The 27,525-nt window shown below is 56.2% G+C and overlaps 1 protein-coding gene across 1 annotated transcript in view; it reads right to left on the reverse strand.

Annotated features, from left to right (window-relative positions):
• Nucleotides 1-19,295, reverse strand: part of TTBK1 (tau tubulin kinase 1) — a 156,666-nt gene extending 137,371 nt beyond the window's left edge. The window contains exon 1 of the mRNA XM_078852376.1: nucleotides 19,225-19,295. The gene's annotated coding sequence lies outside the window, so the exon portion shown is untranslated. The remainder of the gene's footprint in view (nucleotides 1-19,224) is intronic.
• Nucleotides 19,296-27,525: the final 8,230 nt, after the last annotated feature.

The following is a 27,525-nucleotide window of genomic DNA, read 5'->3' on the forward strand; positions in this document are numbered from 1 at the left end:
ACAAGGGCAAAATAGGAAAAAACAACAAAAAGGTTTGTGGGCAGTCAGAAATCAAGAACCCATAGGTGACCAACCAGCATCTATTGGGATCTACAAACGTCAATGGGAACTGACAATGCTCAGTATCTCTCAGGACTAAGCCCCTCATGCACTTCCAAGGAGATGTTTCTACTTTTAACGTTCAACAAAATCAGTTTTAAAAGTATTAAAACCATGCTAAAGTCTCTGCATAAAAAAAATCCCACAGCTGCCCAACAGCCCAAGAATATCACAGGAAAAATGTGAAGAGCATGTAATGAGCATGGTATGATAGTGCAGGAAACGAGGTGATCAATAAAGTACACTGCACTGACCTAATGTGTTTCAACCATATAGCGTCCTTTCTGCACAATTGGACACAGCAATTACAAAATAACCAGTCATGTGCTATTAAGGCATATGACAGCAGGAGTCTGAAAGGTGACGAATGGCGGCTTTTAGCCACAAATATTTCTGTATTACTTTGTTTGTGCTCTGGTGGATGCTGTTTAGGCAGCAGGCCCAGCTGCTACCTGTGCCTTGGACTCCCCTGCTCTGGAATGCACTCATCTCATTGGCCTGTGGGGAAGTCATTTTCCATGCCTTAGAACAGTGGTCCCCAAACTGGGGGGCGCACCTCCCTAAGGGGGCGTGGAGAAACATTCAGGGGGGCATAGAAGGGCATGGACCAGCTGCTACGGAGGGGGGTGGAGAGGGAGTGCCACCCAGCCCTGCTCTGCCCCAGCTCTGCTCCGGACCCACCCCAACCATGGCCCCACTCCCACCCTTGGCTCCCGCGGGAGTGCAGACCAGATACAGGGGAGGAGGGGCATAGATAAAAAAGTCGGGGGACCACTGGCTTAGACACTCTGCACCAATGATACACAGCATTCCGACGCTTTCTGGAACATCAAAAGGTCAGGCTGACAGATCTGGGGGAATATCTGGAAGGTCTGAACTTCCTGAGTCATTAAGAATTCATAACAGTGTGACCATAACAAAAGCAACCCTTGCGACCTGGAGATGCAGGGACCTCTCCTCTGCGAAGATTGGCCTGTGCTCAGCACAAGAACATAGCTAGAAACAAGACATGGCAAAGGTAGCTTTACACCACTTTGTGGCTCCCCAATTCGGGAGTCAGCTGGACCCAGTTTGGCCCCCAGCACAACTGAGAAAAGACTAATGCTGGTTGCCCTAAGCTCCAGATGGCTCCTAAGAGGCTGTTCTGAGGATAGCCAGAGTGCCATGGTGCTGTGAGCATGCCTCTTTCTCCAGCCACATCTCATACAGCAGGAGTCAGGAGGGGCACCACAGCTCCAACTCCCCAAGGGATTCCCCCTTTGGGGAAGAAATCCTCACAGGGCTGGTCAAGACAGCTTTATGGCCCCTTTGCGCTGGCAGAGCAGCATAAAGGGGCCATAGACAGGCCAGGGTATGGCCCACTGATCCAAACAGAGCATGTGCCAACCTGATGGGAAGTTGGTTTGCATCTCTGCCGGGTTTGCTCTGCAAACCATCATTCACAAATAAGCAAAATCCCTATGGTGATTTGGAGAGAGGCATCCCCTACAGCTAAACACCCCAACTTCATACAGCCAGAGACTGTATTAACAACATCAGGCACTCAGAGACTGAGCGATTGTGCCACAGAAATACTGGTAACAAACTAAACCAGAACTAAGGAGGAGGAGGAGAAGGAGGAAGCAATAAGGATGGACAGCAAGCTAAAAAAGAGAAAGAAAGAACAAGAGGAAAAGTTATCCTGGCAAAAATATCACCAAAAGATATCAGTGTTAGTCCTTTTCCTTTAATAGAAACATTCTTGGGCCTGTCTTGTGACTGACATGACCATGTGGGAGGTCCAACTCAGTTCTCAAAGCTAAAGTCCCTCAGAATGGCTTGCAGAGTTCAAAAAACAACAGCGGTTGCATATGCAGCTTACCAGTGGCAGGAGGGCCAAGTATCACTCTCCCTGCCAGACAGCAACCAGCACCTATAGGCTGTAGAAATGTTGTGTCCAGTCTCTCTGCCAAGAAGGTTCCTTCAGTGAACCAAGCTCGGCCAGCTGTACACTAAGAACTCTACAAAACAATACCCACAGGAACTCCCAACTGCTCCACTGGACCACACTTAACACCAGTGGGAAATGTTTGTAACATTCCCAGTGTAGACAAGACTTGGTTTTGTAAAGCGGTTACATTTCACTTAGGCCAGGAAAATAATGTTAGTGCCTCTGTAGTACGCTTTAAGCAAGTGCACTCACGAGATCCTAATATAGTTTCCCTGGCCAGAGCAGAGAGAAGCCAGGAGCAAGTCACCAGATTGCAAAAAGCCCGTCTTGAGAAAGAACCTCTCTTTTGTTACACTTTACAGCACCACCTACATCAGCATGTAAACCAGGGCTGCACAGCTTCCAGGGTCATATTTTCATGGAACCACAGATTCCAAGGCTGGAAGGGACCATGATGATAACCTGTCTGACATCCTGCACAGCACAGGCCAGAGAATTTCATGCAGTGATTCCCGCATTGAGCCCAGTAACTTCTTGTTGTGCTAGACTAGATCTTTCAGAAATACATCCAACCTTGATTTCAAAATTGCCAGTGATGGAGAATCCACCATGAACCTTTATGAAATTGTTCCAGTGGCTAATCGCCCTCGCTGTTAAAAATGTACATTTCTTTCTTGTTTGAATTTGTTAAGCTCCAGCTTGCAGCTGTTAGATCACGTTATGTGTTAGGAACTGGGATGTAGGTGGTCTGGCATAGGGCCAGAGCAAGCCTCAGGTCTAGTGAGCAGAGCAGGCATCTAGGCCAGGGAACAGAAGCAGGGATCAGAGCCAGAGTCAATGGCCAACAACCAGAGCCAGGGAGTCACACCAGAGTCAGGACCAGGAACCAAAGCTGAGGATCGGAGCCAGGGTCTGGTACTATGTGCCAGGGCCAACGGTTGAGCCAGAATCAGACGTCAGAGCCACAACTGGTAGCTGATGGTCAGGAGCAAGATGAAAGGGCAGGAACCAAAGAGTAGCAAGGATCAGGCACAGGGCAGGAGCTAGGAAAGAGGAACAGGTCGGGAATCAGGACAGGGTTGGATCTGGATTGCAGGTGCCAGTCAAGAGCAAAGGCCAGTGTGGCAGCAATAGGAAGTCTGCACAATTGCTCAGACAACCACTCAGCTCACTGCCTGGCTTAAGTAGCAGGTGTGAGACAATCAGGCGGCCACAGGTCTTGGGTACTCTGACAAAACTTCCTGTGGGGCCTGACCATTCAGGTTTAATGAGAGGCTGCTTCACCCATCTCCCTGGGTAGTGACAAAGGTACCCTTGGGTTCTAGACCTGCACCATTACACCACTGTGTGCTAGATTAAACAGCCCTGTGCTATCAGAATTCTCCTTCCCGTGTAGGTACTTACAGACTTGATCAAGTCATCATCTCATGGATAAACTAAATAGACTGAGCTCAGCATTCTGCAGTAAGGGAGGCTCTCCAATTCCTGAAACATTGCTATGGCTCTTCTCTGGACTCACTCCTATTTTTCAACATCCTTTTCAGAGTGTGGATGCCTGAACTGAACACAATATCTAGCAATGGTCCCACCAGTGCTACACATGGAGGAAATACCATTTCCTTACTCCTACTCAATATCCCCATTTATACGTCCAAAGATCACATTGGGAGCCCATCTTCTACTAGTTAGCCACATACGACAGTGCTCAGTCATGTTGCTGATGCACCACTGGAAAGTGCTCCAATACTGCGGTCATGAGGGTGGCATAAGAACCTGTATAGAATAGAATAAAACAGAATAGAATAGACTAGAATCACCTCTAAAACTGCTATTTTCTAGGATACAGTCCTGCATCCTGCACGTGTGACCTGCATTATTTGTTCCTAGATGTATGACCTTGCATTAGGCTGTATTAAACCTCATGTTTGTTCACTCCCAGCTTTCCAAGCATTCTGCATAATCCTGGCCCCGTCTCTAGTTATTACCAGGCTTTGTGTCGTTTGCCAACTTTCAGCACTGATTTTATATTTTCTTCCAGATCACTGATAAAGATATTGAATACTGAACCAGTGTAACAGGGCCAGCCACCTCCTGGGAGGCTCCAGGTGGCCAGGAGTGGCTCTCTGGTGCTTTGCTTCAGTTTCCCTTTCCTCCCTGGGCTTCTCAATAACTCAGCATCACACTCCAACAGTCATTAAAACACTCCCCTCTGGGGTCCAGTTTATTTAGTCCTTACACACACTGACCCTCCAGATCCCAACCCCAGTTCATTGTCTCTCTCCCCTTGAGTCAGAAATCCCCAGCCCTCCTTCCTGGAGCTGGGTTCAATTCAGTCTCTCTCTCTCTCTCCTTGGCTACGTCTATCCTGATGCTGGAAGGTGTACATTCCAGCTTGAGGAGACATATCCACAGCCCTGAGAGAGATAGTGTGCTAAAAATGGAGTGTAGCCACAGCGACGTGAGTGGTGACAGGAGCTAGCATGCACAAGTCCAAGACACTAGGTACATACCCAGTGCAGCTAGCCCCTCCCACTGCTCGCACCACAGTGGCTACACTGCTATTTTTAGCGTGCTAGCTCGATCAAAGCTAGTGCAGGTGCATCTCCTTGAGCAGGAATTTACCCCTTCCAGCTCCCATGTAGACAAACCCCTTGAGTCAGGGGTCCCCAGCCATCTTCCTGGAGCTGGATTCAGTTTCTTTATGCCCTGCGGCAGCCGGTTTTTCTCCCTTTAGCGCTCACCTGTAGCTGCTCCCTCAAGCCTGCTGCAGCTTCCCTCATCTCTGTCCTTCCTGGCAGTCCCAGCCCTACCTAACTGAAGCCTTTACGGGATCCCACATGAGCTCCTTTTAAGTCCCACTTCCACACCCAGTGTAGATGTTGTGGGCTGGGGCTATGTACCAGAGTCCTCAGTGAGTCACGTGGCCTAACTGCTTAGTGTCCTTGATGCCAGCTCCCTGTGGGTAGGGTTTGCAGACCAGTTTCTCTCTTAATCAGAGGTGTGGCGGGGCAGGCAGGCAGGCCTATGTCCCTCTTCTAGTAGGGCAGTTGGCAGGGGAGCCCGGGCCCATGTACTCCACTGGCTCCAACTCAGGGCCCTAGGAGGGGCAACAGTGTCTGGCCCCCAAAAGTGCCTTCCAAGTTACCCTCCCCAGGTCACTTCCTATCGTCTGCCTTTCTCCACCAGCTTCCAGTCTGATATAAGGTAAAAAGAAACAGCAACCAAACCAGCAACACCAACCACACTCAGCATGCAGCCTTCTCCCCTCAAGGAGGCTTCTCCACTTCAGAAGCCTTCAGGGTAGGTCTGACCTCCTCCCCAGCCTTCCCCTTTCTGAGTTGGGTTGCTCCCTTTTCAACCCCTTCTTCAGTTGGAGCATGCCCTGCAGGGCTGGAGGGGTGGGGATACCTGGGCCCAGTACTGCTCTTTAACCCCTTCAGGCCCAGTGTGGGGTCAGTACACCCCATCACCGGCTAACTGAAAGACCTCCTGACCTTTAAAGGGGCAGGCCGCCCTATTACACCTGGGAATTGATCTCTCCCAGACCCCACCAGAAACATCCTACTAAATGATTCCTCACCAACACTGATGTTTTGAGATCAATTAGTTACAGTTTTTAATCTATTTAATATGTGCTACATTGATTTTGTCTAGTGCTAATTTTTTAATCGGAATTCTGTGAGGTACTAAGCCAATCACCTTATAGAATTCTACCTATATTACATCAATACAGCTATCTGTATCAACCAAACTTGTGATCTCATCAAAAAACCAATATCAAGTTTGCGGGACTAGACCTATTTTCCACACAGCCATATTGATTGGCATCTACCATCCTTTAGTTCTTTATGGATTGAGTCTTGTACCATTTGTTAACCAGAAGTTAGCTTGTGGCAAGACCCCAAAGCAGATCCACACTTGGGGAATTATCTGCAATTTACTTTTTCTGAAAAGCATTGGTATGAGCAGAAACCCAAACGGTTTAGTTCAAAACTGAGAGTAGATCCAAGAGTTAACTGATGTTCCAGGTGCAGTCTGAGGGTGCTTTACACCTGTGCAAAGGGAGTGGTGTAAACACCAGCAAAGCAGAATTCTCCATTGGCTTACACAGGCAGTGGCCCTGGACACCCCTGGCACAGCTGGAGATGACCCTAGAAGGTACAAGCAATGGAGACACAAGTCAAGTGAGCCTAGACAGCTGTGGCTGCTGTAGCCTTATTCTCCTACCGTCGCTATCACCAGTGCAGCTCCATCAGTTGAAGCAATGGAAGGAGCACTGCTGTAGATGGGTGTCAGGCTCCCACTGGCGTTTTAACCACCACCTTGTCTAACCGTGCTCGGAGCAGATCTGAACAATACAGTGCTTAAAATGCGAGTATTGATGGCACCTTGTCTGAACCACTGCCCCCTCTCCTCCCATTGCTGCCACCAGAAGCGGAACTGAATCCATAGCAAAAAGGATGGGGAATTTCAGGGGGGAAAACCCAGGGAAGACCAGGCTGAATGGCTTCGTCAGAGTTACTCCTGATTTCCACCAGAGTAAGAGAGATCAGAATCAGGCCTCAGGAGATCTACTTCTTTTTCAGGGTGTCTCTACCCAGAAAGGGCTGTTACTGTAGGTAACAACCGCAGTGAAGACAGCCCAGTGTGGGCTTCAGGGTGTGCGTGTGCTAGGGAGCTGAGTATGTACCCAGGGTCCCTACCTGCACTGAAACCCACACTGTGGTGTCTTCCCTGCTATAGTATCAGAGGGGCGGCCGTGTTAGTCTGGATCGGTAAAAGCGGCAAAGAGTCCTGGGGCACCTTATAGACTAACAGACGTATGGGAGCATGAGCTTTCGTGGGTGTATACCCACTTCGTCGGCATCCGACGAATGTTAGTCTATAAGGTGCCACAGGACTCTTTGCCGCTTTCCCTGCTACAGTTACTTCTGCTAGGTGGATTCACGCTAGCTTGCCTACGCTAGCTTAAATCCACCTTTTGCTGTGCACACGTATCCTCACACGTCAGCTACAAACAACTTCTATTAATCTAGAACAGTGGTTCCCAAACGGGGTTCGTGAACCCCTGGGGGTTCACGAAATGTTATAGGGGGTTCTCAGGGAAAAATTCCCTAATGGCAGACAGAGCTGTCTGTAGGGACCCCAGGCAGCACGGGGCCAGCAGCATGGAGCCCCTGGACTTCCAAGAGCTTAGCAGATCAAAGCAATCATATCTATCACACTGAGGAGACTTAATCTTCAAGACTCCTTATAAGAAATGGAAAGGGAGGTGGATATTTTTTGCTGTTTTTAAAATTAAATTGGCAGTTAGTATTGTTTTTAAAATTATTATGAAGAACAAGTTTAAGCTTTATTGTACTGGACTGCTCAAGACCTGAATGCTTGTGTAGGAGGAACTCTTTGAGTGGCTTCTTAAATACTTTCATGCTGTTTCACATCTGATACTCCTTGATGAAACACAGGAGCTTTGTCTTATAACAGGCTTATTCAAAGTGATACAAGCTACAAAAGTGAGATCTTGGAAGAGTGTTGCCATTTTCATAATGTAATAAAAATACTGTAATGATAAATAATAATAATAAATAGTGTGTAATAAGCATGTCATAAAAACAAATTTTATGTTTCCAAGATCACTGCTTTTATAATTTATACTCAGGTAAAGGAGAAAATCCCTGGAAATATTCATTTTTAGGAGGGGGTTTGCGAGACTTGACATTTTAGTGAAAAGGGTTCACAGGTTGTAAAGTTTGGGAACCACTGATCTAGAAGTAGGAGTAAACATTATAGCTGTTTGCGTACATTTGCTAATAGTAAATACCTATATGCATTATCAAATTATGTGCAGATCCCTGTGTTGCAAAGTTTGGACATCCAGTCTGTAGCTGATACAAAACAGATCTGAGTACAACCGAAAACTTGGCAGATTGCAATAAGTATGATATAAGACCGTACTTAGATAAGTCTATTTTTCATCCCTAAATCTATGAAAAACTCACCAGACACAAAAACACATTAAAAGAAGTTCAGAAGGCTCTATGACTCAAGCATGTATCTTCTAATTATGCCATCAAATCTTTCAAAGCACCACACAGGACCTTTTCATTTACCCCTCCACTGACAGAAAAGCCCCTTGAATATAATTTCACTTCATTTAGTTTTCATGCAGTTTGCTGCTGAGGGGCGATTCACTGTTTCATCTTGCAGATGTATTTTGGCACTTTATCTGTGGCAGCTCGAGTGGGTGACACAACCCTCAAAGTCCCCCTATTAAAGAGCAGAGATGCACAAAATTCAACTGGGTGGAAAAGCCTCCAATAAAGCGTGTCATGTTACTATCTCTCTACAGATTTTTATTTGCCAGAGAAATAGGATTTAAGGTTTTTCATTTTAATCGTAATTGTAGTAAAGTAATAAAAAAGAGATTTTGTACCCGGGTTAGCAAATGTTCACGATAATTTTGCAAGATGATTTAACCCAAACTTCACTAATTATCCAGAGCATAGCCTCATTCTGTCTAATGGTGCCAGAGTAAGTTTGTTACACAATAGCATTTTGAATATCTTTCTGCAAGCAGAATTGCTTCCTCAGGTCCAGCCTAGTTTACCCAATGGAGAAATAATCTTCTCATCTCGTTCATAAAAATAAACAGCAGAACTAAAAAGACACTCTCACTCTGCTGAATAGCTGTGCTTCCACCTAAAATGTCAATACTCTGAAAGAAATCAGAAATCAATCACCAGACAGCTCCCTAAAAGCTTCAAGCTGCAGGGAAGAAATCCAGATTCCATATAAGCTTTGACTTCCTGAAATTTAGCAAATCTTCAGTTACCCTTTGAAAGACCTCAAATGGGGCCTTATAGGTGAAAACTGGCTGGCGACTAACTTGAAAGAACGTAGATAGACAGCAGATCCTACAGCAACAGAGAGATTAACCACAAGGCCTGTGACCCAAATACCTCCCACTCTCCCAACTCCTGACTATCACTGGGTTGAAGAGACATCCTCCAAGAGCACTGCACACTAGGATAAATCTAAACACACTCAAAGCTAGTCCCTTGATCAGCAAAATCAAGAAGACGACAACAGACTGAAGCTTCTGCTGCCGAATGCAAGACCAGTCCTCACCAAGCCTGCACCTTCCACAATTTCATTTTGGATGAAGCACCTGTCCTCACTTCTTGCTTGCATCCCTGAAATGTGGTCCAATGCCACCTCCCTAGTACCTCTAGCCCCACAGGATGCTCTGTATGCCACAAGCACAGACAGACCCTGGAATGAACCAGAAAAATCAAAGAGGCAGCTGAGTAGCCACGCTGTTCCCTTCCAGCCTCTGAGGCAGAAGACAACCCCAGAAAGTAAAACATTCAAGTGCATCCATATATGATCTGTGAGTCGAAGGACAGGTGAAATCTAGGACTCTTTGTGGTGAAGAGACGTCCAGATGGAAATTCTGTCAACTTCCTGGCGGAAGTGACGGAGCTGCTGCCCACGATGGTCCTAGAATCCCCCAGGTTTCTGGCCCTCGATGAGCTCAGCCCCACACAGAGAATACAAACGGTATAGCAGCACACACGTTCTCACAGTCCACACAGAAACCACTGGATTCTCCAGACAGTTCCTGGACCCACACATGCAGCCAGGCACATGCTGGATACCATAGGTACCGACTCCATGGGTTCTCCGGGGTTGGAGCACCCACAGGAAAAAAATGGCGGGTGCTAAGCACCCATCAGCAGCCCTCCAGATCAGATCCTCCCCCTCCCTCCCACTACCTCCTGCGCGCCACGGATCAGCAGTTCAGCAATGTGCAGGAAGCGCTGGGAGGGGGGGGAGGAGAGAGGGCAGGGGCACTTGGGGGAGGGGACAGAACAGGGCAGGAAGAGGTGGGGCGGGGCCTTGGGGGAAGGGGTGCAGTGGGGCCGGGGCCTGGGACAGAGCAAAGGTCAAGCACCTCCCAGCACATTAGAAAATCGGCACCTCTGCTGGATCGGATCTTCAGCCTACACATGGACACTGGAGAGGTTACCAACAAGCCACTCTCCTGGTATGATCGCCACCCTCGTCCAAGCAGAGGTTAGAGTCATCCCACCAACCCACCAGGGCAGCATGCAACCAAAGCTGGCCTGCCCTTGAAGACTCCTTGGGCTTTCAACTCACCCGAGTAACCACCAAGTTCCAACAACCTATGAAATCAGCCAGCATCAAGCTTGCCCCACAATCACGGCACAGCACGGAGTCAGCGCTAGAGGCACTAAAAGAGGCCTCTTCGGGGCCACAGGCACAGGTAAGCTCTCCGTGCTGCTGGACTGGCTGCATCACGGCTGTAGATGGCCCAGCACTACCATGCTCCAGAAGTTCCTCTCCAGCGGCTCTCACCTGCGGGATACTAGAATCCACACTATCGCTGTTGTTTCTCCCTGGGAAGATATTTATATGCTGAATCACGTCGCCTTTCAGTCTCCTTTGTACTGATGGGGCTCGTTAGCTTTCTCACTACTCCCATGTTGGTATGCCCAAGGATCACATTAGCCCTTTTGGCCATATGACTGCACTGGGAGCTCACGTTCAATTGTCTCTCCGCTCTGACCACTACATTCTTTTCAGAGTCGCTGCTCTTGAGAACACCGTCCCCCATGCTGTAGGGACGGCCTGCATTCCATGTCCCTAGATGGGCGACTTTCCCCGTGGCTGTGTTAAAACACATTGGGTTGGAATAGGCCCACCTTACCAGCTGATCCAGGCCGCTCGGTATGACTGTCCTATTCTCAGCATTATTCACCACTCTGCCCATCTTTGGGTCACCCGCAGACTTTCTCAGCAGTGTGTTTACTGCCAGATCACTGAGGAAAATGTGGAATAGCATCAGCACTAGAACTGATCCCTGCAAAACCCCACTGGAAACATCCAATTCAGGGTGTGTGTGTCCCCCCTGCAAGAGATTTTTCACATGGTATGCCCCAGGCCTCCCCACCAGCCCACTCCATTATGCAGGGCAGGCACTCACTGCAGCTCTTGAGGCTAGTGCTGAGTGAGTCCTGTGGGCAGTGCAGAAGGAACGTGGATCTCAGGAACCACAGGTCTCAAACCCTGGTCTACAGGGGTCTTCGGCACTAGTAAGTTGCAACCTGCCACCCAATGACCTGCTAACAGCTGCCAGTGCTGGACTCTGACTGGCAGAGCTCCAGGATCCAGACTGATTCCCTGCTTTTATTTAAGCCAATCAAAGGAACAGGAAATTTTCAATGTAGCTGAGTTTCCCCTGCTTAGTCTGGCCTCTACTGTGCTACCTCCTGGTATCCAACCCTTCCTGTCTCCTGACATCTCACGCTCGGTCTGCTCTCTGGCCCGTCTCAGACTCTGTCCACCTTGTATCCAACCTGGCCTGGCTCCTGGCCCCCGAGTCATACTCAGACCATTAGGTCAGTCTGCCCACATCCTGGCCGTGACAGTGAGCTGCTGGTGCAGGCTGCCAAGGACAGCTCTGCCACAGGAGCTACCATGCAGCAGCAGTGAGGAGGAGCAGTGACGGCCACCCCACAGGCCACTCAGCGTGGGCCCCATGGTGGGGTGCCCTAGAGTGTGCAGATAACAACAGATGGCTCAAGGCATAACCCCACCGCCTTTCCTGCATTATGGGGAGGGTGACAAGACCAAACCTAAAATGCTATTGAGACCTCCATGCACCACGTTGCAACACCACTCACTCAATTTTGGCCCCGCCACCCCCCATCATGGCAGAGGGGCTGCAGAGCCACGCCTAAGTGAGCTGTGGCGTGGCCCTTGCTGCTCCTCCTCACCACGGCCACTGGGAGAGCGCAGTGCTGATGAGTTGGTGCCCCTGCCAATGGTATGCATCGTGCGTAACAAGAACACAGGTGGGGGTGTCACCGCCCCCATTCAGTGACGATCCCCACTTTTTGAAACCTGTCAGCTAGCCAGTTCTCAATCCATTTATCATGTGCTTTATTGGTATTATGGCACTACGAGTTTAGTCAGAATGTCACGCAGAACTAAGTCAAACGCCTTACAAAAGTCTCAGTATATTACCACTGTGGAGTTACCTTTATCAACCAACTTTATAATCTCATCATCGAATTAAATCAAGTTCGTTTGACAAGACCTATTTTCCATAAAACCATATTGACTGGCACTATTTATATTCCCATCCTTTAATTCTTCGTTGAATTAATTCCATATCAGTGTTCCCATTATTTTGCCTGGGACTGACATCAGACTAACCAGCCTATAGTTACCTGGGTCATCCCATTTGCCCCTTTTGAATATTGGGACAACATTAGCACTCTTCGAGTCTTCTGGAATATGCCCAGTATTCCAAGATTTATTAAAATTAACATTAGTGGGCATCAAATCTCCTCAGCCAGCTCTTTTAGGACTCCTCGATGCAAGTTCACCAGACCTGCCAATTTAAAAATGTTCATCCCTAGTAGATGTTGACATCCTCCTGGGGTCCTAACAGACTGTAAAATTCTCCACATATGATATAAGTACATCAGCCTGCTTCTTTTCAGATACAGAAGAGACAAAGGACCGTTCAAACAAACTGTGTTTTAACACAGCCAAATGCAAAGTCATACATCTAGGAACAAGGAATGTGTGGCATACATTCAGAATAGGGAACTGTATCCTGGAAAGCAGTGTTTCTGAAAAGGATTTAGGGGTCATTATGAATAAGCAACTCACTATTAGCTCCCAGTGTGATGCTGAGGCAAAATAAACAGGGGAATAGTGAGCAAGAGATTGGAGATTGGAGTGAGTAAGAGATTTAACCTCTGTATATGGCATTGGTGAGATTGATACTGGAATACTGAGCATAGTTCTGGTACCACATTTTGAAAAGGATGTTGAACAACTGGAGAGGGTGCAGCAAAGAGCCACAAAAATTATTCCAGGGCTGAAGTGACAGGCTTAAAGAGTTCAGTCTGTTAAGTTCATCAAAAAGATCAAAGAGTGACTTGATTACAGTGTATTAATACCTTCATGGGGAGAAAATACTAGGTACTAAATGGGTATTTAATCTAAACAGAGGAAGGTGTAATGAACCAATGGCTGAAAGATGAAGCCAGACAAAACACATTAGAAAGTAGGAACAAATTTTAACAGTGAAAGTAATTAATCACTGGAACAAACTCCCAAGGGAAGTGGTGGAATCTCCCTCTCTTGATATCTTGAAAGCCAGACAGGACACCAAAGGGCAATATTAGACCTAGCCCGTAATCATTTGTTCGGGGGACACTGAGGGATGGATAAAACTCTAGATAGAATCCTATGGAGGTTCTTTAGGACAGGAGTCTATCTGGAGGTCTGATGCTATTTGGCCTCCTGCCCGAAATGCCAACTGCACGGCCCAAACCTCACGTAAGGACCCCTTCAGTACCCCTACTGATTACTGAAGTCCATTTGAGAGGATAGTGATGGACCTGAGAGGCCCACTGGAGAAGTGGGCCTGAGCTCAATGTGCGTTTGTGGTTCCAGACTACGCTACATGGTACCTGGAGGCCACACTCTCTGACACACAGTGTCCAAGACGATAGCAAAGGAGTTCATCCCATTTTTTTCGAGGTAGGAATAATACCCAAGGAGATTCTGACAGATCACAGGATCCCCTTCATGTGCAATGCTCTAAACACAGGCCCTACAAACCTCAGTAACCATCCACAGACTGATAGGCTCATCAGACGCTTTAACAGAACACTGAAGAGGATGATATGGAAAGTAGTGAGTCAAAGACAGTAGAAATCTGGATACTTTGCTAACCTACCTGATATTTGCTATAAGGGAGGTTCCCCAGGCTTCCACCAGGTTTCCCCCCTTCGAGCTGCTATATGGTCATCACCCCCATGGCATATTAGACACTGCCAAGGAGGGCTGAGAAGAACAGCCTACTCAGGAAAGTAAGATCATTGAATACGCAATGCGGATGCGGGACAGAGTAGCCCAAATTACCCCCCTAGAGCGAGAACACATGGAAAAAGCACAAGAGAGCCATCAGACCTATTGCAATTGTCGAGCAAAGGTTTGGAAATTCCAGGCAGGGGATCAAGCAATGGTGCAGGTGCCTACAGCAGAAAGCAAGCTCTGAGCCAGATGGCAAGAGCCATACAAAGTAATAGAAGCCCTTGGGGAGGTTAACAATAAGATTCGACAACATGAGGAGGTGGACCCACAGAGAGGACTGCCGTGGAGTAGTGCTCTATGTAACAGGTAGTCTGGGGGGCCTCTGTCAGGGGTTGGAGATCAGGAGGTTGACCTAGGTCGAGGAGAAGAGAGTCCAGAGGAACTGGAGAGGGTTTCGTTCAAGCAAACAAGGATGGGCAGGGGACAAGGAGGAGGAGTACTCATGCTCTAAAGCTGGAACTGAGCTCTTTAAGGGAGGGTGGGAAGTTGTCAGGACCAGTGCAGGGGCCTGCAGCACCTTCAGCATTTGTGCTGGAGTCAGTGCCAAGGGCTCTGTGCGATAATCTGACGCAGCAGCACACAGCAGCAACTCTCCTGGGACTGTGAAGGATTCCTTTACCTGAGCCAACTCTGGTACCAGCAGCTTCAGCACCAGGGAGAGTTCCTCAGTACCAGGCTTCAGAGCTAGGGTAAACCTGGTTCCCAACAGAGCTGGGTAACTCAAGGTTTCAGCCTCTTTAGCCTGCTTGGCGTGGCTTGGCCCAAGTGCTGAATACCTGAAAGAGACAGAAGAACTATGGCTCTTCTTGGGTTGCTCTGGCCTCTTCCGTTCCGGGAAGGTCAGTTGGCACCGAGTCTCCCTTGCAGTGGAGGTCCAGTCTGCCCTCCTCAGTGCAGAGGTGATACCATGCTTTAGTGCCAAGCTCCTGGCTGGTGCCAAACTTGGTTTAGGGGACTGAGGCTGGTCAGCAGGGAGGGCTATGTGCCCTTCATCACTCATGGGAGTTTAGGAGAACGGTCCCTACTGCCAGGGGCACTAACTGAATGGGACCTCTGGCAAGAAAGTCAATTATGAGTCAGAAAGCCATCCTATGGGATCCAGTGCTCCTCTCACGGAGTGTTCCAAGAGGAAGAATTTAGCCAAGTGTCCCTGGGACAACACCTGATGGGAAACGACCGACAAACCAAACATCACTCAGAGACGGCTCTCACCCAAGCAGAAGAGACACCAACTATGCCCATCCATAAGAAGAATGAAACCATCACACAACGGACATGACTTAAAACCTGAAGAGGTTGATTCCACCACCAGGCTGAGGAAAGAATAATGGCACTAGGTGCCTAACAAGGGGGGGAAAAAAGGATAAAAGAAGGATTTTATTTTATTAAAGAAAATTTAAGAACTAAAGGGGGTCTGCTAATTGAATGGAAGCCCCAAACTGCTACCTCGCTAAAGAGAGACAGTGTACTACTGGGGAGCAGGTGTGTACCACCACACTCCATCTCATTGCTATGGCCAGCTGCAGCTGATGGACAGTTGCAGCCACTCGGCCCTTCATGCTCTTGAGTTGGGGGTGAGGGGTGTTGCACAGGGACATGCAGGGCACAGTCGGTCCCAACAGACACTTTTGCCCAAAAAATTCCGGTCTCTCATGCATTGGACCGGTGCACCAAGGAAGAGATCCACGGGGACATAAAACTCAAAGAACAACCCTAACATAGACACTCTAAAAGAGATTAGAATTTATCTTTTTTTTAATCTAAAGAAGTCTACCAAAGACAGCAGTAATGCACATTGTAGGTCTGCTCTTTATGTGCAGGACCTACAGCTGTTAGCGTAACGACAGTACAAGACTGTGCATCCTATCCCAGGTGTAACACGTCCCATTGTCATGTTTCAAGCGGGGGGGGTGGGGAAGACACCAAGTTCCCTAATGCAGTGTTATTGTAGGAGGCTCAAGAATCTCCATTGTGATCCAATGAGGAGTTTGTAGCCAGACACAGAAAGGTAGCACTTTAACAGAGAATGCAAAGGTACTCACATGTGCTGCAGTGAAACTAGATGACCTTTCCTTCTATTTACCAAATTGCCTATACTTCCCATTTCATGCCTGAGGAAATTAATAAATAAGGAGCATATAAATTACAGCCAGGCTGGATCACTGCAAAACACTGTACTGGGAATGAGTAAGCAAACCCTGAAAAAAATTCAACTGGTTTACAGTTGTTCAGAAACATTGGCAGACAGGAGCATATCGCCCCAAGGCTTCCATCAGTACACTGGCTCCCCACTAAGTACTGGTCCAATTCAAGGTCATGGCGCTAATCAACAGAGCTCTCGCTGAACTAGGTTACGTGAAAGACCACCTCTCTTTCTGTTTGACTAAGACCTTCTTCGATAGCTGAGCTCATGTACATAATTCATAAAAACCTATGCAAAACCTCTGAAAAGGAACCAGAAAGCCTATTACAGCACAGAAAAGAAAAAAATCCCACTCCTCAGAATGCTAGCTAACCCAGACTGTCAGCATCAGACCCAAGCATCATAAGCTGTGCAGCGCTCTAATTATACTTCCCTGAGAAAAGAAAACCCCAAGAGGCCTCACCAGCACAGCGCAAAGCCCCATGCCACCCCATCTAGCATCAGACTGATGACACAGAAGGAACCTCTGAAAGGACTGAGGGATCTTGCCAGCTGGTAAAAGCTAGCTGAAAACTCTGGGCAAGCCCCTCCATGATGCCTGGGTTCTGAAGCATGCCAGAGCCCGACCAAATGCCACAAACACACTGAGGGCATTCCACTCACCTGCCTAGCAAACACCCAGCCTCTCACACTGTTCCTGGTCACCGAGAAGGGAGTGGCAACCCTTCTCCAGCAGAATCCAACTTCCCCCAGAGTCCTGGGCCTCAAGCAACAGGGCAGAGGCTGCCGTGCTGGACTGGTGATGATCTCCTCATAGCTATGCTCAGTGAGGAGGCTTCCAGGCTCCCTACTGTGATCCATGTGCTGCCAACCCCTGCGTGCACAACGCAGCAGGACCCACGGGGCCTAGTCCAAGATGAGGGAACAGAGTAGCTGCTTCTCCACATTGACAGCCTTCACCTGTGGAGTTCCACACGCCTCAAGCCTTCCATACTGCCATACACAGGCTCAAAGGCCAGCACTGGGCTCAGTCAACACGCACTGAAAGGGCGTCAAGCGCAAGTCTATAAAGAGGACACTGTGCTCCCGCAACGAGAGACACCAGCCTAGGGGTCCCCAAGAAGCAGCAGCTTCCTTGGTGGCGGGAACTCCTCCCTCCCAAACACACGCCCAGTAGGGCCCTCAAGGTTACCATCCACACAGATGCCATCCTGAAGGGAACCACCTCCTCCCCTGCCTCCAGGGATAACTCCTCCCATATTCACCATAAGTGGGACACACCGCCCTATCCCAAACTGACACTAAACTCGCCCACCTCACCTAGCAAATTAACCCCCTTCCAACTACTACCCTAAGGGAACCAGCCGTACCACCCCCTGGGATATACCCACGACCAGCTACTACCCTAGGAGAAGCCGCCCCACCTCTCCCAGGGATACACCCCTTCCAGCTAACCCTACAGGAATCTGCTGGTGGGGGAGAGAGAGAGAGAGGAAGCTGGTTCCCAGCTATACCATAAGCGAACCATTCCCTGCTCAGCTACATCCCAGAGAAATCTGCTCCTCCTCCTTCCTGGGATACCCCATCCCAGCTACTCCCCCTGGATCTCCTCCCTACCACCATCATAGAATACCCCTATCTACCTCTCCAGGGGAACTCATTCTCCTCCCCAAGAGAAAAACCTCTCAGTTATGTCTCCACAGGAAGGTGCCCTCTCCCATAAATATTCCCTCCCAGCTACAGTACCCAGGGAACCCACTCAACTTTCCCCAGGGACTCCCTTCCAGCTACTGCCCAAAGGAACCCGCTACCACTCTTGGGAATACCCCCCTCCCAGCTATGCACCATGGGAACCCTCTCCCCACCCCATGGGGATATTCTCTTCCAGCTACATCGCATGCTGACCAGCTTCCCTCCCCCACAAATACCCCTCTCCCTAAAGCCCTGGGGAACCTGTTCACCTCCCTAGAGATACACACTCCAACGGAACCCACTCCTGTGAGTCCCACCCCAGTGATGCTCCCCCAGATACAACCAGCTATGCCCCAGTGTAATCCACTGCCCCGCACAGCTACAACACTAAGGAAACTGGCTCCTGCCTCAGGATATGCCCTACAGCTATGAGCCCAGAGGAACCCACCGGGGATACCCCTTCCCAGCCTTAACCTCCCAGGGAACCTTGCTACAGCACAAGGGACACCCCCTCCCAGCTTCACCACCAGGGGAACTGGCTCCTGCCCCAGAATATGCCATTCCAGCTTCACCTCCAGGGAACCCTGCTCCTGCGCAGGGGTTACCCCCTGCCAGCTTCGCCCCACGGGAACCCCGCTCCTGCGCGGGGGTTGCCCCCTCTCAGCTTCACCCCTAGGGAACCCCGCTCCTGCACAGGGGTTACCCCCTCCCAGCATCATCCCAGGGAACCCCGCTCCTGCGATTACCCCCTCCCAGCATCACCCCAGGGAACCCCGCTCCTGCGATTACCCCCTCCCAGCATCACCCCAGGGAACCCCGCTCCTGCGGTTACCCCCTCCCAGCATCACCCCCGGGAACCCCGCTCCTGCGGTTACCCCCTCCCAGCATCACCCCCGGGAACCCCGCTCCTGCGGTTACCCCCTCCCAGCATCACCCCCAGGGAACCTCGCTCCCCCAAGGGGGCACCCCCTCCCTGCTGCAGCCTGAAGAGTCCCTGCTCCCCCTCCCAGCTGCCGCCTCGGGGACCCGCCCTCCCCACGTTCTCTCCCCTCGTGCTGACAGCCAGGCGAGGTGCGAAGCCCGAGTCCCGCCCCCCTAGGCCCCGCCCCTCCGCGGCTGGCCCCGCCCCCTCCAACAGCTTCACGCACGTTCAGGCTGCCGAAGGGGCCCAGCAAGCGGTCGTCCCGTCCCCGCTCCTGATTGGCTGCGCCGCCCCTCACTCCGCCTTGTCCCGCCCTGCCCCGGGGCCTGCTGGGAGGGCGAGTCCCCGCGCCGGGCCGGCCCCGCCTAGAGCGCAGCCTGGGAGCAGGGCGAAACTACAACTCCCGCCGTGCCCCGGGCGCCCCGCGCTGAGGCGCCTCGGCCCGCAGTGCGCCCCCGCCCCCGGTCCTCAGGCTCGCCGCGCCCCCTTCCCCCGCCTCGGCCCGGCCCCGGCTCTCACCTGGTCCCCGCCGCCGCCCCGCTCTCCGGCCGGCGCATCCCCCCGCGGCCCTCACTGCGGCCCCGCCGGGCTCCGCGCCGCCGCCTGCCCCGGGCGCTGCTGCTGCTGCGCGGCCCCCCCCGGGAGCATCCTCCCGCGCCGGCCTGGGGATCCGCGGCGGCAGGAGGCGGCGCAGGCAGCGGGATTCGCCCACAATGCACCGCGCGCGGCTCCAGCAGCAGCGGCCTGACATCACCCGCGGCGCCGCCCCCCGCGCGCGCGCCCCGCCCGGCCCCGCCCCCGCCCGCTGCCCGCTGCCCCCCCCCCCCCACGCACCTGCAGCGCTGCACCATGTCCCCCCCCCCCACACACCTCCTAATGTGCACCCAGCCCCGCAGCCCCCCCGCGCACCTGCAGCGCTGCACCATGTCCCCCCCACACACACACCTCCTAATGTGCACGCAGCCCCCCCGCGCACCTGCAGCGCTGCACCATGTCCCCCCCACACCCCCTAATGTGCATCCAGCCCCGCAGCCCCCCCACGCACCTGCAGCGCTGCACCATGCCCCCCCCACACACACCTCCTAATGTGCACCCAGCCCCGCAGCCCCCCCGCGCACCTGCAGCGCTGCACCATGTCCCCCCCCCACACACACACCTCCTAATCTGCACTCAGCCCCGCGGCCCCCCCACGCACCTGCAGCGCTGCACCATGTCCCCCCCACACACACACACCTCCTAATGTGCACCCAGCCCCGCAGCCCCCCCGCGCACCTGCAGCGCTGCACCATGTCCCCCCCCACACACACCTCCTAATGTGCACGCAGCCCCCCCGCGCACCTGCAGCGCTGCACCATGTCCCCCCCCACACCCCCTAATGTGCACCCAGCCCCGCAGCCCCCCCGCGCACCTGCAGCGCTGCACCATGTCCCCCCCCCACACCCCCTAATGTGCACCCAGCCCCGCAGCCCCCCCGCGCACCTGCAGCGCTGCACCATGTCCCCCCCCACACACACACCTCCCAATGTGCACCCAGCCCCGCAGCCCCCCCGCGCACCTGCAGCGCTGCACCATGTCCCCCCCCCACACACACCTCCTAATGTGCACGCAGCCCCCCCGCGCACCTGCAGCGCTGCACCATGTCCCCCCCCCCACCCGCTAATGTGCACCCAGCCCCGCAGCCCCCCCGCGCACCTGCAGCGCTGCACCATGTCCGCCCCCCACCCCCTAATGTGCATCCAGCCCCGCAGCCCCCCCGCGCACCTGCAGCGCTGCACCATGTCCCCCCCCACACACACACCTCCCAATGTGCACCCAGCCCCGCAGCCCCCCCGCGCACCTGCAGCGCTGCACCATGTCCCCCCCCACACCCCCTAATGTGCACCCAGCCCCGCAGCCCCCCCACGCACCTGCAGCGCTGCACCATGTCCCCCCCCCCCACACCTCCTAATGTGCACCCAGCCCCGCAGCCCCCCCGCGCACCTGCAGCGCTGCACCATGTCCCCCCCACACACACACCTCCTAATGTGCACCCAGCCCCGCAGCCCCCCCGCGCACCTGCAGCGCTGCACCATGTCCGCCCCCCACCCCCTAATGTGCAACCAGCCCCGCAGCCCCCCCACGCACCTGCAGCGCTGCACCATGTCCCCCCCCACACACACACCTCCCAATGTGCACCCAGCCCCGCAGCCCCCCCGCGCACCTGCAGCGCTGCACCATGTCCCCCCCACACACACACCTCCCAATGTGCACCCAGCCCCGCAGCCCCCCCGCGCACCTGCAGCGCTGCACCATGTCCGCCCCCCACCCCCTAATGTGCACCCAGCCCCGCAGCCCCCCCGCGCACCTGCAGCGCTGCACCATGTCCCCCCCACACCCCCTAATGTGCACCCAGCCCCGCAGCCCCCCCGCGCACCTGCAGCGCTGCACCATGTCCCCCCCCACCCCCTAATGTGCACCCAGCCCCGCAGCCCCCCCGCGCACCTGCAGCGCTGCACCATGTCCCCCCCACCCCCTAATGTGCACCCAGCCCCGCAGCCCCCCCGCGCACCTGCAGCGCTGCACCATGTCCCCCCCACACACACACACCTCCTAATCTGCACTCAGCCCCGCGGCCCCCCCACGCACCTGCAGCGCTGCACCATGTCCCCCCCACACACACACACCTCCTAATCTGCACTCAGCCCCGCGGCCCCCCCACGCACCTGCAGCGCTGCACCATGTCCCCCCCACACACACACACCTCCTAATCTGCACTCAGCCCCGCGGCCCCCCCACGCACCTGCAGCGCTGCACCATGTCCCCCCCCACCCCCTAATCTGCACCCAGCCCCGCAGCCCCCCCACGCACCTGCAGCGCTGCACCATGTCCCCCCCCACACCTCCTAATGTGCACTCAGCCCCGCAGCCCCCCCGCGCACCTGCAGCGCTGCACCATGTCCCCCACACACACACACACACCTCCTAATGTGCACCCAGCCCCGCAGCCCCCCCACGCACCTGCAGCGCTGCACCATGTCCCCCCCACACACACCTCCTAATGTGCACTCAGCCCTGCAGCCCCCCCACGCACCTGCAGCGCTGCACCATGTCCCCCCCACACACACCTCCTAATGTGCACTCAGCCCTGCAGCCCCCCCACGCACCTGCAGCGCTGCACCGTCCCCCCCCACACCTCTTAATGTGCACTCAGCCCCGCAGCCCCCCCACACACCTGCAGCGCTGCACCATGTCCCCCCCCACACCTCCTAATGTGCACTCAGCCCCGCAGCCCCCCCACACACCTGCAGCGCTGCACCATGTCCCCCCCCCACACCTCCTAATGTGCACTCAGCCCCGCAGCCCCCCCACGCACCTGCAGCGCTGCACCGTCCCCCCCCACACCTCTTAGTGTGCACTCAGCCCCGCAGCCCCCCCACGCACCTGCAGCGCTGCACCATGTCCCCCCACACACCTCCTAATGTGCACTCAGCCCCGCAGCCCCCCCACGCACCTGCAGCGCTGCACCATGTCCCCCCCCCACACCTCCTAATGTGCACTCAGCCCCGCAGCCCCCCCGCGCACCTGCAGCGCTGCACCATGTCCCCCCCCACACACACCTCCTAATGTGCACTCAGCCCCGCAGCCCCCCCACGCACCTGCAGCGCTGCACCATGTCCCCCCCCACACACCTCCTAATGTGCACCCAGCCCCGCAGCCCCCCCGCGCACCTGCAGCGCTGCACCATCCCCCCCACACACACACCTCCTAATGTGCACTCAGCCCCGCAGCCCCCCCACGCACCTGCAGCGCTGCACCATGTCCCCCCCACACACACACCTCCTAATGTGCACTCAGCCCCGCAGCCCCCCCCACGCACCTGCAGCGCTGCACCATGTCCCCCCCCACACAGCTCCTAATGTGCACCCAGCCCCGCAGCCCCCCCACGCACCTGCAGCGCTGCACCATGTCCCCCCCCACACACCTCCTAATGTGCACCCAGCCCCGCAGCCCCCCCGCGCACCTGCAGCGCTGCACCATGTCCCCCCCCACACACACCTCCTAATGTGCACTCAGCCCCGCAGCCCCCCCACGCACCTGCAGCGCTGCACCGTCCCCCCCCCACACCTCCTAATGTGCACCCAGCCCCGCAGCCCCCCCACGCACCTGCAGCGCTGCACTGTCCCCCCCCCACACCTCCTAATGTGCACCCAGCCCCGCAGCCCTCCCACGCACCTGCAGCGCTGCACCGTCCCCCCCCACACCTCCTAATGTGCACCCAGCCCCGCAGCCCCCCCACACACCTGCAGCGCTGCACCATGTCCCCCCCCCACACACACCTCCTAATGTGCACCCAGCCCCGCAGCCCCCCCACGCACCTGCAGCGCTGCACCATGTCCCCCCCCCACACACCTCGTAATGTGCACTCAGCCCCGCAGCCCCACCGCGCACCTGCAGCCCTGCACCATGTCCCCCCCACACCTCCTAATGTGCACCCAGCCCCGCAGCCCCCCCGCGCACCTGCAGCGCTGCACCATGTCCCCCCCCACACACACCTCCTAATGTGCACCCAGCCCCGCAGCCCCCCCGCGCACCTGCAGCGCTGCACCATCCCCCCCCCACACACCTCCTAATGTGCACCCAGCCCCGCAGCCCCCCCACGCACCTGCAGCGCTGCACCATGTCCCCCCCCACACACCTCGTAATGTGCACTCAGCCCCGCAGCCCCCCCACGCACCTGCAGCGCTGCACCATGTCCCCCCCACACACACACCTCCTAATGTGCACTCAGCCCCGCAGCCCCCCCACGCACCTGCAGCGCTGCACCATGTCCCCCCCCCACACAGCTCCTAATGTGCACCCAGCCCCGCAGCCCCCCCACGCACCTGCAGCGCTGCACCATGTCCCCCCCCCACACACCTCCTAATGTGCACCCAGCCCCGCAGCCCCCCCGCGCACCTGCAGCGCTGCACCATGTCCCCCCCCACACACACCTCCTAATGTGCACTCAGCCCCGCAGCCCCCCCACGCACCTGCAGCGCTGCACCATGTCCCCCCCCACACACACCTCCTAATGTGCACCCAGCCCCGCAGCCCCCCCACACACCTGCAGCGCTGCACCGTCCCCCCCCCACACCTCCTAATGTGCACCCAGCCCCGCAGCCCCCCCACGCACCTGCAGCGCTGCACCGTCCCCCCCCCACACCTCCTAATGTGCACCCAGCCCCGCCACCCTCCCACGCACCTGCAGCGCTGCACCGTCCCCCCACACACCTCCTAATGTGCACCCAGCCCCGCAGCCCCCCCACACACCTGCAGCGCTGCACCATGTCCCCCCCCACACACACCTCCTAATGTGCACCCAGCCCCGCAGCCCCCCCACGCACCTGCAGCGCTGCACCATGTCCCCCCCCCACACACCTCGTAATGTGCACTCAGCCCCGCAGCCCCCCTGCGCACCTGCAGCCCTGCACCATGTCCCCCCCCACACACACCTCCTAATGTGCACCCAGCCCCGCAGCCCCCCCACGCACCTGCAGCGCTGCACCATGTCCCCCCACACACACCTCCTAATGTGCACCCAGCCCCGCAGCCCTCCCGCGCACCTGCAGCGCTGCACCGTCCCCCCCCCCACACCTCCTAATGTGCACCCAGCCCCGCAGCCCCCCCACACACCTGCAGCGCTGCACCATGTCCCCCCCCACACACACCTCCTAATGTGCACCCAGCCCCGCAGCCCCCCCACGCACCTGCAGCGCTGCACCATGTCCCCCCCACACACACCTCCTAATGTGCACCCAGCCCCGCAGCCCCCCCACGCACCTGCAGCGCTGCACCATGTCCCCCCCCCCACACCTCGTAATGTGCACTCAGCCCCGCAGCCCCCCCACGCACCTGCAGCGCTGCACCATGTCCCCCCACACACCTCCTAATGTGCACCCAGCCCCGCAGCCCCCCCGCGCACCTGCAGCGCTGCACCGTCCCCCCCCCACACCTCCTAATGTGCACCCAGCCCCGCCACCCTCCCACGCACCTGCAGCGCTGCACCGTCCCCCCCCACACCTCCTAATGTGCACCCAGCCCCGCAGCCCCCCCACACACCTGCAGCGCTGCACCATGTCCCCCCCACACACACCTCCTAATGTGCACCCAGCCCCGCAGCCCCCCCGCGCACCTGCAGCGCTGCACCGTCCCCCCCCCACACCTCCTAATGTGCACCCAGCCCCGCCACCCTCCCACGCACCTGCAGCGCTGCACCGTCCCCCCCCACACCTCCTAATGTGCACCCAGCCCCGCAGCCCCCCCACACACCTGCAGCGCTGCACCATGTCCCCCCCCACACACACCTCCTAATGTGCACCCAGCCCCGCAGCCCCCCCACGCACCTGCAGCGCTGCACCATGTCCCCCCCACACACACCTCCTAATGTGCACCCAGCCCCGCAGCCCCCCCACGCACCTGCAGCGCTGCACCATGTCCCCCCCCCCACACCTCGTAATGTGCACTCAGCCCCGCAGCCCCCCCACGCACCTGCAGCGCTGCACCATGTCCCCCCACACACCTCCTAATGTGCACCCAGCCCCGCAGCCCCCCCGCGCACCTGCAGCGCTGCACCGTCCCCCCCCCACACCTCCTAATGTGCACCCAGCCCCGCCACCCTCCCACGCACCTGCAGCGCTGCACCGTCCCCCCCACACCTCCTAATGTGCACCCAGCCCCGCAGCCCCCCCACACACCTGCAGCGCTGCACCATGTCCCCCCCCACACACACCTCCTAATGTGCACTCAGCCCCGCAGCCCCCCCACGCACCTGCAGCGCTGCACCGTCCCCCCCCCACACCTCCTAATGTGCACCCAGCCCCGCAGCCCCCCCACGCACCTGCAGCGCTGCACCATGTCCCCCCACACACACCTCCTAATGTGCACCCAGCCCCGCAGCCCCCCCACGCACCTGCAGCGCTGCACCATGTCCCCCCCCACACAGCTCCTAATGTGCACCCAGCCCCGCAGCCCCGCCACGCACCTGCAGCGCTGCACCGTCCCCCCCCCCACACCTCCTAATGTGCACCCAGACCCGCAGCCCCCCCGCGCACCTGCAGCGCTGCACCATGTCCCCCCCCCCACACACCTCCTAATGTGCACTCAGCCCCGCAGCCCCCCCACGCACCTGCAGCGCTGCACCATGTCCCCCCCAAACACCTCCTAATGTGCACCCAGCCCCGCAGCCCCCCCCGCGCACCTGCAGCGCTGCACCATCCCCCCCACACACACACCTCCTAATGTGCACTCAGCCCCGCAGCCCCCCCACGCACCTGCAGCGCTGCACCATGTCCCCCCCCCACACACACCTCCTAATGTGCACTCAGCCCCGCAGCCCCCCCCACGCACCTGCAGCGCTGCACCATGTCCCCCCCCACACAGCTCCTAATGTGCACCCAGCCCCGCAGCCCCCCCACGCACCTGCAGCGCTGCACCATGTCCCCCCCCACACACCTCCTAATGTGCACCCAGCCCCGCAGCCCCCCCGCGCACCTGCAGCGCTGCACCATGTCCCCCCCCACACACACCTCCTAATGTGCACTCAGCCCCGCAGCCCCCCCACGCACCTGCAGCGCTGCACCTTCCCCCCCCCACACCTCCTAATGTGCACCCAGCCCCGCAGCCCCCCCACGCACCTGCAGCGCTGCACCGTCCCCCCCCCACACCTCCTAATGTGCACCCAGCCCCGCAGCCCTCCCACGCACCTGCAGCGCTGCACCGTCCCCCCCCACACCTCCTAATGTGCACCCAGCCCCGCAGCCCCCCCACACACCTGCAGCGCTGCACCATGTCCCCCCCACACACACACCTCCTAATGTGCACCCAGCCCCGCAGCCCCCCCACGCACCTGCAGCGCTGCACCATGTCCCCCCCACACACACCTCGTAATGTGCACCCAGCCCCGCAGCCCCCCCGCGCACCTGCAGCCCTGCACCATGTCCCCCCCACACCTCCTAATGTGCACCCAGCCCCGCAGCCCCCCCGCGCACCTGCAGCGCTGCACCATGTCCCCCCCCACACACACCTCCTAATGTACACCCAGCCCCGCAGCCCCCCCGCGCACCTGCAGCGCTGCACCATCCCCCCCCACACACACCTCCTAATGTGCACTCAGCCCCGCAGCCCCCCCACGCACCTGCAGCGCTGCACCATGTCCCCCCCACACCTCCTAATGTGCACCCAGCCCCGCCACCCTCCCACGCACCTGCAGCGCTGCACCGTCCCCCCCCACACCTCCTAATGTGCACCCAGCCCCGCAGCCCCGCCACGCACCTGCAGCGCTGCACCGTCCCCCCCCCCACACCTCCTAATGTGCACCCAGACCTGCAGCCACACTCTCCAGACACCTACAGATTAGTACAGCCCCTGCTACTGTGGATTTGCACATCCCCCAGGCACCTGCAGTTGTGCACACAGCCCCAGCAACTCCATCCACCTGCAGCTGATGTGCACCTGCCCCATACACCCCCCCCAGCTGTGTACACAGCCCCCACACTCCCATGCACCTGCAGAGTGTATGCAGTCATAGAATCATAGAATATCAGGGTTGGAAGGGACCTCCGGAGGTCACCTCGTCCCACCCCCTGCTCCCCCACACCAACCTCCTTGCACCCTCATACGTCTGCAGAGGTGCACGTGGCCCTTGTGCACACACACACACACACACACACATGAAGTGAGCTGTAGCTCACGAAAGCTCAGGCTCAAATCAGTTGGTTAGTCTCTAAGGTGCCACAAGTCCTCCTTTTCTTTTTGCGAATACAGACTAACATGGCTGCTACTCTGAAAAAAATAACCCTTAATC

Source organism: Lepidochelys kempii, chromosome 3 (assembly GCF_965140285.1).
Source record: "Lepidochelys kempii isolate rLepKem1 chromosome 3, rLepKem1.hap1, whole genome shotgun sequence".
Classification (NCBI taxonomy): Eukaryota; Metazoa; Chordata; order Testudines; family Cheloniidae; genus Lepidochelys; species Lepidochelys kempii.